This window comes from Ictidomys tridecemlineatus, unplaced genomic scaffold, assembly GCF_052094955.1.
Source record: "Ictidomys tridecemlineatus isolate mIctTri1 unplaced genomic scaffold, mIctTri1.hap1 Scaffold_183, whole genome shotgun sequence".
NCBI lineage: Eukaryota > Metazoa > Chordata > Mammalia > Rodentia > Sciuridae > Ictidomys > Ictidomys tridecemlineatus.
The window spans coordinates 282952-293400 of NW_027521581.1; the positions used below are offsets into that span (position 1 = coordinate 282952).

At 45.2% G+C, this 10449-nt stretch overlaps 1 pseudogene; it reads right to left on the reverse strand.

Moving 5' to 3' along the window:
• Positions 1–7606: 7606 nt before the first annotated feature.
• LOC144372883 (forkhead box protein L3-like) lies at positions 7607–9146 on the reverse strand (annotated as a pseudogene).
• Positions 9147–10449: the final 1303 nt, after the last annotated feature.

Genomic DNA, 10449 nt, shown 5'->3' on the forward strand with positions numbered 1-10449 from the left:
CAGACAACTGTACATCACACCCCACCCAGACCTTCACGGTTTTGGTGGCTCTCATAAAGTCCTAGTCCTTGCACCTTTAAGACTCAGCCATTAGATGGAGGCTTACCCTCCCCTTCCTCTCTCTTCTCCTGCCTCTCTCTCTCTCTCCCCTCTTTCAGGCCCTGGGAGTCTCCGCCTCTCCAGGAGAGGTCCTGAAAAGCCTTGGCCAAGGTGTCCCATGGCCCAGCTCCAACCAGGATGAAAGCCTCCTTGACTGTAAGGATTCTTTGATGACCAGTCTTTGTAGCTCGAACCTGCCACTAGGCACTCCTGATTTTTGGCTCTAGGGGGTATACCCCTTTTGCCAATAAATCAGTTTGCTCCTTCTCTCTTATACTATCTTTGCATCTCCTTCCCTCTCCCCTTATGTTTGTGTCTCCTTCCTTCTACCCTATACTGTGTTTGCAATCCTCTTCCCACCTCCTTATACTGCGTTTGCCACATGAATAATGGGTCCTCTCTACCTGTTGACGCTCCCCTACAATGCCGCCTGGATAACTTCAAACCCTCTCCTTGACACCAGACATTGAACCCCAAAAATTGATCAAATATATCATTTAGGCCTGGCCCACTTATCCCTTAGACAACCAAAGAAATTGTCCCTCTTTTGGGTCCCTGGATCCCTCCATTCTAAGGGATCTCCACAATTACCATGAGCATTTGAAAAAAATTGTAGAGATTACTATTTCCAAGCTTTCTTCTTGCTCTGATTCAATCCTGATCTCTGCACCTCTTGCAAACCTCTACAGATTTTTTTTGCTTGCAAACTAGCCCGTACAACCACCAATCCCCAATCTTCTCCTCCTCCAGACTCGTCCACTACTTTTGACCTTCTTGATGAATCTATCACCTGCACCCTGTCACCAAAAGAAGAGACAGCAACTAGACCAATGGTCTCCAAGGGAAATGTTCAGTCAAGTATGGCCTTGGCTCCTTCCCCTTGCAGGACCCCTATTTGTCCTCTTTATCTTTCTCCTAATAGGACCATGTCTGTTAAATTGCCATCTCCCCTGCCTCAATAACCTGCTTTCTCCCCTCCCTTTACTAGATCCAAAACCCAAACTACCACCCTTCCTCAAACCATAGCCCCCTTGCTGAGGTAGAAGGTACTGAAGTTATCCCTCCACCTACTCACTCCTCTCTTCTCCTGTCAGTGCCCACACTGGGTCTAACTAGGTCCTCTTACCAGCTAACCCAAAGCTCAAACTAGCTGAGGAGAACCCTCGGACCCCTATCCAAAATTTGATGAAAATGGCCTTTAAAGTTGCTTTATCATCACTAAAAACAAGGTTACTAAGAATTAAAGTCCCTTACAGGCTTTTTGATGTATTCACTCCCAACTTCCCCTCTGCTCTACCTGTTCTACTGCTCAAGTTTTCCTTGCTAGGGAAAATCCCAGGCCCCTTTTTAATTATTCTTTTACATCTCCTTCCTCATTCTCAGATCCATGGGAGATGCTCTCAGCCCCACCTTCCCATTTTCCCCCTTCCTATCCAGTCCCACAGAAAAGTCATAACTGACCTTCTACAGAATCTTTACCATGGCTGATTTTAGGATTGTCAGCAAAGAGTCCCTACAGAAAAGTTCAATGGAGATAAATTTCCTCTTTTCGTGTTGCCCTGTTTTACTTGGTCACTGGATGGAAAAAAATCAGCACTCCAGGTTCTGGACACCCCCTTACTAGTGTTTTCACAAAAAATGTAAACAAGGCCTCTGGACTTGAGTTGGGGCTTCACAGTGATGGCTACATTTCTAAGATAAGGGATTTACCAACTGGGCTCAATGGTAACAGCTGGCAGGCAGAGGGAAGAAAGGGAAGAAGAAGCTCTCCCCTTCTCAGGTGTCCTTGAAGGGTTAACTTGCCCGAAACAGAGAGAGAAAAAAATGCTTTTTTTTGTGAACTTCTGAAGACTGTGAACTTCTGAGCCCCTCCCCTTACATGCTGTGTGAAAAATTCTGAAACTACCTAAATTTGGGGTTCAAGGGATAAATTGATTACAGCAGAAGCTTTGCTCTCTGAATCTGGCTGCAACTAAATAAAACTCTTTCCCTATCTCCCATGCTATCTTATGTGCCTTGCCTTGCTCATCCGTTCAACAACATAATTCTATACACTTAAACATTGTTTATGTTTTTATGAAGTGGTAAATAGATGTGATTAATTGTGTACCTCAAATAACAAAATATCCCTTATTAAAATGGAATAACTTGCCTAAATTTAGAAATTTACAAGGATTGTTTCAAAGAGTAAATAAAGAAGAGTTAACAGATGATAAAGAGTAATTAGAAGGTTCTAAATATGGATTTAATAGAAGAAAAATGTGTTTCTGGATTAGAGAGTCTATGTGATTAAATAAATAAGAGGGCTTAAGCAACTGATAAAGAAGGTCTGTGTAAGTTGCTTATATATGTAAGTTTTTTGAGCAAGTAATCTTGATGAAATTAAGGATTATACAACTATGGTTAACAACAACTGTTATTTTTCAATATTGTAATATGTTATTTCTTTAAGATCTGAACTTGATTAATATAAAAACATCAATGTAATTGTGGTACTATTACTCTTTTTTGTATATTAAATGTGTTCATATATTCCAGGTATATAAGTCTTTAAGATAGAAGCTTTAAAAAAATACATCAAGCTGATGTTTTCCAAAAGGTTGCATGGTAATCTTAGGCTTATAAAAATAACATATTGGAGATTTATTTATATCATTAATTTTCTATAACTGGAACTGTTATCAATAAGATTAATATAAAGTTCTATAAACTGGGGTACAATTTAAATGTAATATCATATTGTGTTACCTAGTATTCATGCGACATCAAGCAACAATATATGGAAACTTTATAATATGATATTTAAAAACAAAGATCAGCTTCAATACTAGAACACTTTACCTAAGATCTATAAAGAGCCTCACCTTATGTGAGATAAAGCTCTGCCTCCCATGTTACTAAATGTCAGAATGACTTTGCTAGATGTTTAAGATCAAAACTTAAAATTAAAATTAAATTAAAATGACCAAGAAAACCAATATTTGCCCTTACCCTCTGAGTCAGTCTGAATCTAGGGAACAGAGAACTCTCTAAAGAGCTTTTCAACTCTGGGCCACATAACCTCCTGATCAGGGAGATTAATGAGACCACTGGAGAATGAAAAGCCAATTAGTGCACTTGCTGTGAATACGTGAATACGAGGGTCATTGGAGTCAGGAGTCATTCCTGATGCTTCCAAGGGAAGCCACATTGTCAAGCAAGATCTGGACCCATCTTAGCGTAAATGGCACTAGCAGAACTAAGAAGCTGCTCTCAAGTTCCTCCACAAGTGAACCCTACGGGAACTCGGCTGAGGCTGACTCTTAACAATAGATAGAAACAAAGTCAATTTTGACAGCTTGATCTTAAACACCTACCAAAAATAGTTAAGCCAAAACACAGTCATTCCTAGGAGTAATGAAGGACAAGAACAGCTAGAAAATAGGAGACAGCAACTAGGCCAATGGTCTCCAAGGGAAAGGTTCAGTCAAGTATGGCCTTGGCTTCTTCCCCTTGCAAGGCCCCTATTTGTCCTCTTTATCTTTCTCCTAATGGGACCATGTCTGTTAAATTGCTGACAAAATTTCCTGAAAGATCAGATACACAAATTCACCAACCAGTCAGCCAATCAACTACTTCTTTAAGACTACCAGCCCTTGATGCCCAAGACAGAGACCTATGACTCATGACCAACTCCTCCAGCTCCAGAGACTCTGCCTCTACCTAAAACCCTCCCTAAATCCTTTTCCAGATTTTACAACTCCTCTTTCACTTCCTAGGAATGAGAACTACTCTTTGGCAGGTCCACTCTGCTTGTTCTGTCTGCTCTACAGCATCCCCACAAAGAAGCAACAAACCTAAATTCCCCACACATCAGATGAGGAGCCACCACCCAGGCAAAGACTGGTAGATCAACTTCACTCACATGCCTAGGCACAAAAAGCTTCACTACCTACTTACTTTGGTTGATATTTTTTCAGGTTGGATATAAGCCTTCCCTACCTCCAGGGAAATTGCTAACATTGTCACCTCCACCCTCATTGAGGAGGTCATTCCCAGGTTTGGACTTCCTGCCTCCATTCAGTCAGACAACAGTCCAGACTTCACTTCTCAGGTTTTTCAACTATTCTCCAAATGCCTCAACATCACTTGGAGGCTCCACATCCCCCACCAACCCCAATCCTCTGGTAAGGTTGAGAGGCTTAACAGCATTCTCAAGGATCATCTCATTAAACATGCTATTGAACTCAGGCTGTCCTGGCCCAATCTCCTGCCATTGACCCTCACCTGAATTTAGGCAGCCCCCAGAGATCCCTCAGGCCTTAGTCCTTTTGAGCAACTCTATGGGTGCCCTTTCTTAACCACCCAAAGCTTTCCAATCACTCCTCCTCCTCTTGTATCCTATCTGTCCTATCTCACACTTCTACACAAACTCCTAAGGGAACACGCAGACTGATGCCTTCTTGCGCCATTCAGTGCCACAATCCCAACACAACCAGGAACTGAATTGGACGCTCTTCAACTGGATGACACAGTATTACTTCTGGAACTGCATCCTCAATCGTTGGAACCTCACTGGATGGGACCCCATACAGTCATAGGTACTACCCCAATAATGGCCAAGCTTTTGGACCACTCTCCCTGGTAACATGTCTCTCACCTTAAAAAGGCATCTGTTCCAAATGTCCAGTCCTGGACTCCCACCACACCCACCAAACTCAAGATTTTTTGCCAATTCTCTGCTTTTTTACTAATCATTAATCTCATTCAAGTTTCTATCCCAACCAAAGATGGCGCTTTAACATCCAAGCGACATGGTACCAGGATGACACCACCCACTCTCAGTTTATGGGTCAAGGTGATTGCCCTTCCACTGGCTGCAATCAGGCTGTCACCGTTAACAATACTGGATTCAACCAAGCCACCTCCGATACTTCCTAAAGTCCCTACAATGGGACCAATGGCTAATACCGAAGATCTCCTCCACTCAGAAATGGTTTGATGCTGTTGACAACCTATGGCTTCAAGGAACCTTTATGGACTTTGCCCCTTCTGAGATAACTGTCTATAGCCACTGGATGTTATTTCTAGCTGCCTTGGTGTTCCAGACCTGTCCCCCGGACATTCCTCCACTTTCCCTCCTAGGTTCCACACCTCCCATCATTAAGCAGGAAGTAGCCAGATGATTTTACACCATCCCCATGTCAACTAGAAAAACAAAAAGGGAGAAATGTTAGGTGCAGGTCAGGCTAAACTAAGTTGTCTGCAGGGCATGCTGAACAAACCTTAGCTGCAGGATAACCCATGCACCCAAACCCCCATCTATCTGGTCCTTTATCACCTGTTTGCGTCAAGTCTGAACACTCAACCCCACTCAAGGCTGAGCACTCAACCCCCCACTCAAGGCCGAACACTTAACCCCAACTTGTGCCAAGAAGGCAGCTTGCAGACCCAGAGACATTATTAGATTTAGGCTATAAAAACTCCCTCCTGCTGGGCCTCTCTCTCATGCTTTCTTGTTCTCACTCTGTCTCTCTGTCTCTCTCTCTCTCTCACTCTCTCTTGCTCTTGATCTCCCTTTCTTCTCTGGCTTTCACTTTCCCTCTCACTCTCCTCTCCTCTCCTCTCCTCTCCTCTCCTCTCCTCTCCTCTCCTCTCCTCTCCTCTCCTCTCCTCTCCCTCTCTCTCTCTCTCTCTCTCTCTCTCTCTCTCTCTCTCTCTCTCATTGCTCTCCCCTCTTTCTTCTCTCTTTCCCCAGTCTTTCTCTGTATCTCTTTATCTCCTCTTTTGCACTGCTGCAATAAAGATATCTTGGTCACTTTGAGTTTTATGGTCACGTTCCTTTCATAAAGAAGTCTCCTTCATATTGCCTCCTGGCTGCAAATTTATCCTCGTTCTATAAATACGGCATCTACTCTTCATCTTAATAAGGCAATTATGGAAGTCATTGATATTTTATAGTCTTCTCTATATGAAGCTTTAATAATTATTTTTAAAAGATAAAATGCAAATTTTATTTGTTCAATTGGTTACAGAAAAATATATCTTCAGATACTCTCTATGCCATACACTATGTATAGTACCATCTGTGCCTTATCACCATCTAAATTATATCTAGTATAATTTAAATCAATTCTTTTAGCACATCCGACAAAGGGATATAAATAACAGGAATGCAGACAGACACAGGACACATACCAGCAACACACATGTGCACATGGCCCTTCTGACAACCCAGACCAGACAGTGCAGAGGAAGGGGCCAGCAGGGGGCTTCATGCCTGTGCTGCAGTTCTCACCCAGCTCCCAGGGCCTGAGAGATGCCGGGAGGTGGCGTGTCCTGGCTGAGGTCATCCTGGCAGGCTGGGGAGCCTCATGTGTAAGCCAGCAGAGGTCTGGGAATAGCAGTAGCATTTGCAGAGGAGAGGCCTCATTCCCAGGTCTTGTTTATGCTTTCAGGAAAGGGCATTTGAGGCTGGCTCCCTCTCTTCCTGCTGGGCCGAGGGCGGCTCCAGGGCTCAGGCTGCCATTGGCAGGGCCTGGTCACCAAAGGAGCCGGCAACTCACTAGTTTTCAATGTAGAGTAGGAGCCGGGCCATTCACAACATCTGTCAGGAACACTTTTCCCTCTTCCCCAAACAAAGGCGTACACAGTCTCTATTTACAGGGAGATGAGCAAAGGAGTACTTGGAATTAACAAAATGTCAGGCCTCTGAACAGAAACACAGCCAGGTCCAGGCGGGCCTCACACGTGGCTCGGGTCTGCCTCAGCAGCCTGCCTGCCTTCATTACTCAGAGCCCATTTTTAAGAGAGTCCCAATAATACAAGACTATAATTCACAATCCAGACAGCCAGCCTCTTTGGGTGTGTTTTTTTGCCATTCACAAAATTAGCCAATCATTGTCACCTAGCGAATCCGATTAGGTGTAATCCATACTAATGTGCAAATTAAATCACAGAAAGCAATTAACTCTGCGAAAATGGGCTGGTGAAAAATGATAAGGTTGGTCAAATAGTTTCACTGTGCATAATTGTGTTTTTAAAACTGCTTGTCTCTACACAGTAATTAAATCATTTACATTTCAAATGGAGTGTGCCCAGCTCGGATGCTTGGCTCTGCACCTCCGTGTTTGGGGCTCTACCAACAGTTTGCTGTCCAAGCCTGCATTTCTGGGAAGCCAGCTGGTGCCAGAGCAGGAGTGGATGCCTGCTCAGAAGAACTGGCTTTGCCCTCCCAAATTTGGGCCCCTCCCACCCTTCCTTTCTTCTTTCCCATATTTGTATTTGTGCAAGGGGCATTTTAAACCATCATCAAAACTTTGCTGACAACACAAGACACATCTGTTACTTCTGATCCTATTAACCCAAACACAGGGCATCAGGAATGTGGGGTCATTATTGTTCACGAGGATGAGTAAATATCTGTCTTCATCTTTTTTACCTTATTATTTTTTAACCTACAGGGAGGTGTTAGCCAACTTCACTGACTGCTTGCTGAGCACACACCAGCTTTGGAACACGGCTGTCCACGAGTCTTTCTCACCTCACCAGGAATGAACTGCTATGTGGCTCCAGGGAATGTTCCCTGCATTCTTCCCGTGGAACTGAAATCTGAAAAATCCACAAGCAAACTCCAAAGTCAAACTGGACCCAAGAGGGTTGTTCCTGCTGGGGAACTTTTCTCGGAATGGATAAAGTCACTTCACAGTAAGCAGCTCTCCTAAGGCCGTCTTCCACCTTTGCCTCCAACCCAGGAACTCAGGGTCCGACTGGGGAGAAAGTTCAAAGTTCGTGGCAATACGCAATCAGGGGGCTTCATGGCTCAAGGTGGGGCTGAGACCTGCTTCCTGGGGAGAAACTAACCCCAGACCCCAGGCTAATTCTGTAGTGGCCACCAGGAAGCAACCTGTCTCATGTTTCACTGCCTCCTCGGAAGTGGAGGTTTATTTACTGGGGCTCCAACGGGGGAAGCTCCCCTCCTGCACAAGACATGGAGCCCTGAGCCCTGGAAAAGGGTCTGGAGAGGACAGGATGTAGTCGATGCTGAACTTGATGTCTTTGTGGCCCTCTTTTCCCAGGGCGCCAGGGAGGGCGGGGGCCAGGGCCTCGTGGCCCAGGGCAGGCGCTCCGTCTGAGGCCGGAGACCCGCGCGGCGAGTTCAGATGGACCCAGGGACCCCTCAGCGGCCTCAGTGCGTAGTGCCCTCGGGCCCTCTCGCTTGGGGCCGCGTCGCCGGCGCCGGCGGCGGAAGTTGCCGTTCTTGAAGAGGTCCGGCAGCGACTCGCAGCCGCCTGCAAACGTCCAGTAGTTGCCCTTTCCCTTCTCATGGCCCTCGGTCCTGGGCACCTTGACGAAGCAGCTGTTGAGCGACAGGTTGTGGCGGATGGAGTTCTGCCAGGCACGCTGGTTGGCGCGGTAGTAAGGGAACTTGCGCATGATGAAGTCATAGATGCCGGACAGGGTCACCCTGCCCGCGGGGCTCTGCTGGATGGCCATTGCGATCAGCGCGATGTAGCTGCGGACAGGGCGTCAGGCAAGCGGGCACCGTGCAGGGCGCGGGGAGCCAGGCAGCCTTCCCGCCCGGTGGGCGAGGCCGACTGCTCCGCCTCCCCAGGCAGCCAGCGCGGGGTTGGAGGGGGAAAGGGAAGCGCTGTCCTGGCTAGAGACCCCGTGCACACAGCTCTGGCTTCCACCCAGACCCTGGGACCTCTCCTGCACTCGGAGTCCCGCCAGGTGGGAGATCCAAGCTGCTTTCTCGGCTACCCCCCCAAAGTGCGCGTGGTGCGTTCTCTCCCAGAGCCCGCCCCAGGGAAGAAAGCCCCTCTCTCCCTCCACCCGGGACAGTCTCCGGCTTCGGAGCCCCTGGCTGTCCCCAGAGCCCCGCCACCGGCCTCCTCAGGCACTTGTACGCGGGCCGCGTGAGCCGCTTTTCCTCCTCTGAGCTGCCGGCTGGGTAGTCGTTGGTGTCATAGTTTTTAATAATTATTTTTATTTTCTGTCTTTCCTGTATCAAATAAATTAAATGGTTTACATAGTAGTACCAAATGTATGACCATAATTTCATAAACATTATTATTAATGAAAATTCAGAATATACTTAACTTGGATCAGTTATGCCTTGGCACATGTCAACATTTATCAAGGACAAAGTAATATTAAAATTAGAAGCAAAAATAATATTCTTATGTCTTTGCAGTTACTTTCACTTTGGTTATTAGTTTGTATGCTTTTAAATGAGTATAGGAACGCCTATCCTTAGAAGAACACAGATATTTGAAAAAAGAAATTACGCATACTTTTACGAGGACTAAGTAGATAGAACTAAAAAATAGTAGAGAAAATCAGAATTGCAGATAGTATCCCACAGTATTTTCAAAGAACTCTGTTATAAAGCAAAAAGCTTAATGAGCCAGATTCCAACTGAGAGTACAACGTTACACTAATGTTCCACATTTCAAATACATTTATTTACTTCTCTTTTCTGAGTTAATGAAAACAATTTCACAAAATCTCCAGAACATTCTCCAGGACTTCCATTTGACAACATAATAATGAATGTTGAAATACATAGAGTTGAAGACACCTACTAGTAGAAAAGTGTCACAGTGGAAATCTTACTTTCTCTTCCCTAGGAACAGGGCTTCATGATTAATCAACGACACTCAGTGAAAGGTAGCTGTGGTTAGGATGTTGAAGTATCTCAAGGCACATATGTTAAAGGCTTGGTCCACAGGGCAATGTGATTGTGAGGCAGTGCAAGTTTTGAGAGGTCAGGGTAATGGGAAGTTCTCAGGTCACAGTACATTTCCCCAGAGGAGATTGTAGGCCGGGCCTGTGCTCTAGTGTTTCCTAGCCCATGAGGTGAGCAGCTTGCTCTGCCATGTGCTTACATCATATTGTGATTCCCTTTCTAGAGGGGCAAAACAAGGGTCCTTAGTTCTTGGGTTAGAACATCCAGAATCATAAGAAAAATCAACATTTTGTCTATAAATGCCAGTTATCTCCGGTATTTCATTGAAGTCATGGGAAGCTGACTAATAGAACAGTTGATTTATTATTTTACAGGTTTGGTGAAGGTTCTATTCTGTCAGGAAAGTCTTCCCTCTTAGGTCTTCCACTAGAGAAGCAAAATTAGCACATGTGTGATCTGCTGTGTGCTGCAATCAGCAAGAAATGGCTCAGAACCTGCAAGAGCCTTATTTTCTATGGAAGTTGAATTCTTTCCATTCTTTTTTTGCTTCAGAATCTTCCACCTGTGCTTCTTGCTTATGATATCTTGAAGCTGGTGATGCTACTGCTATTTGTCAGAGGCAAATCAGTACCAGCTACATTTCTTTCAGTGTCTGTGAAATAAACACCATCCTCTCATTA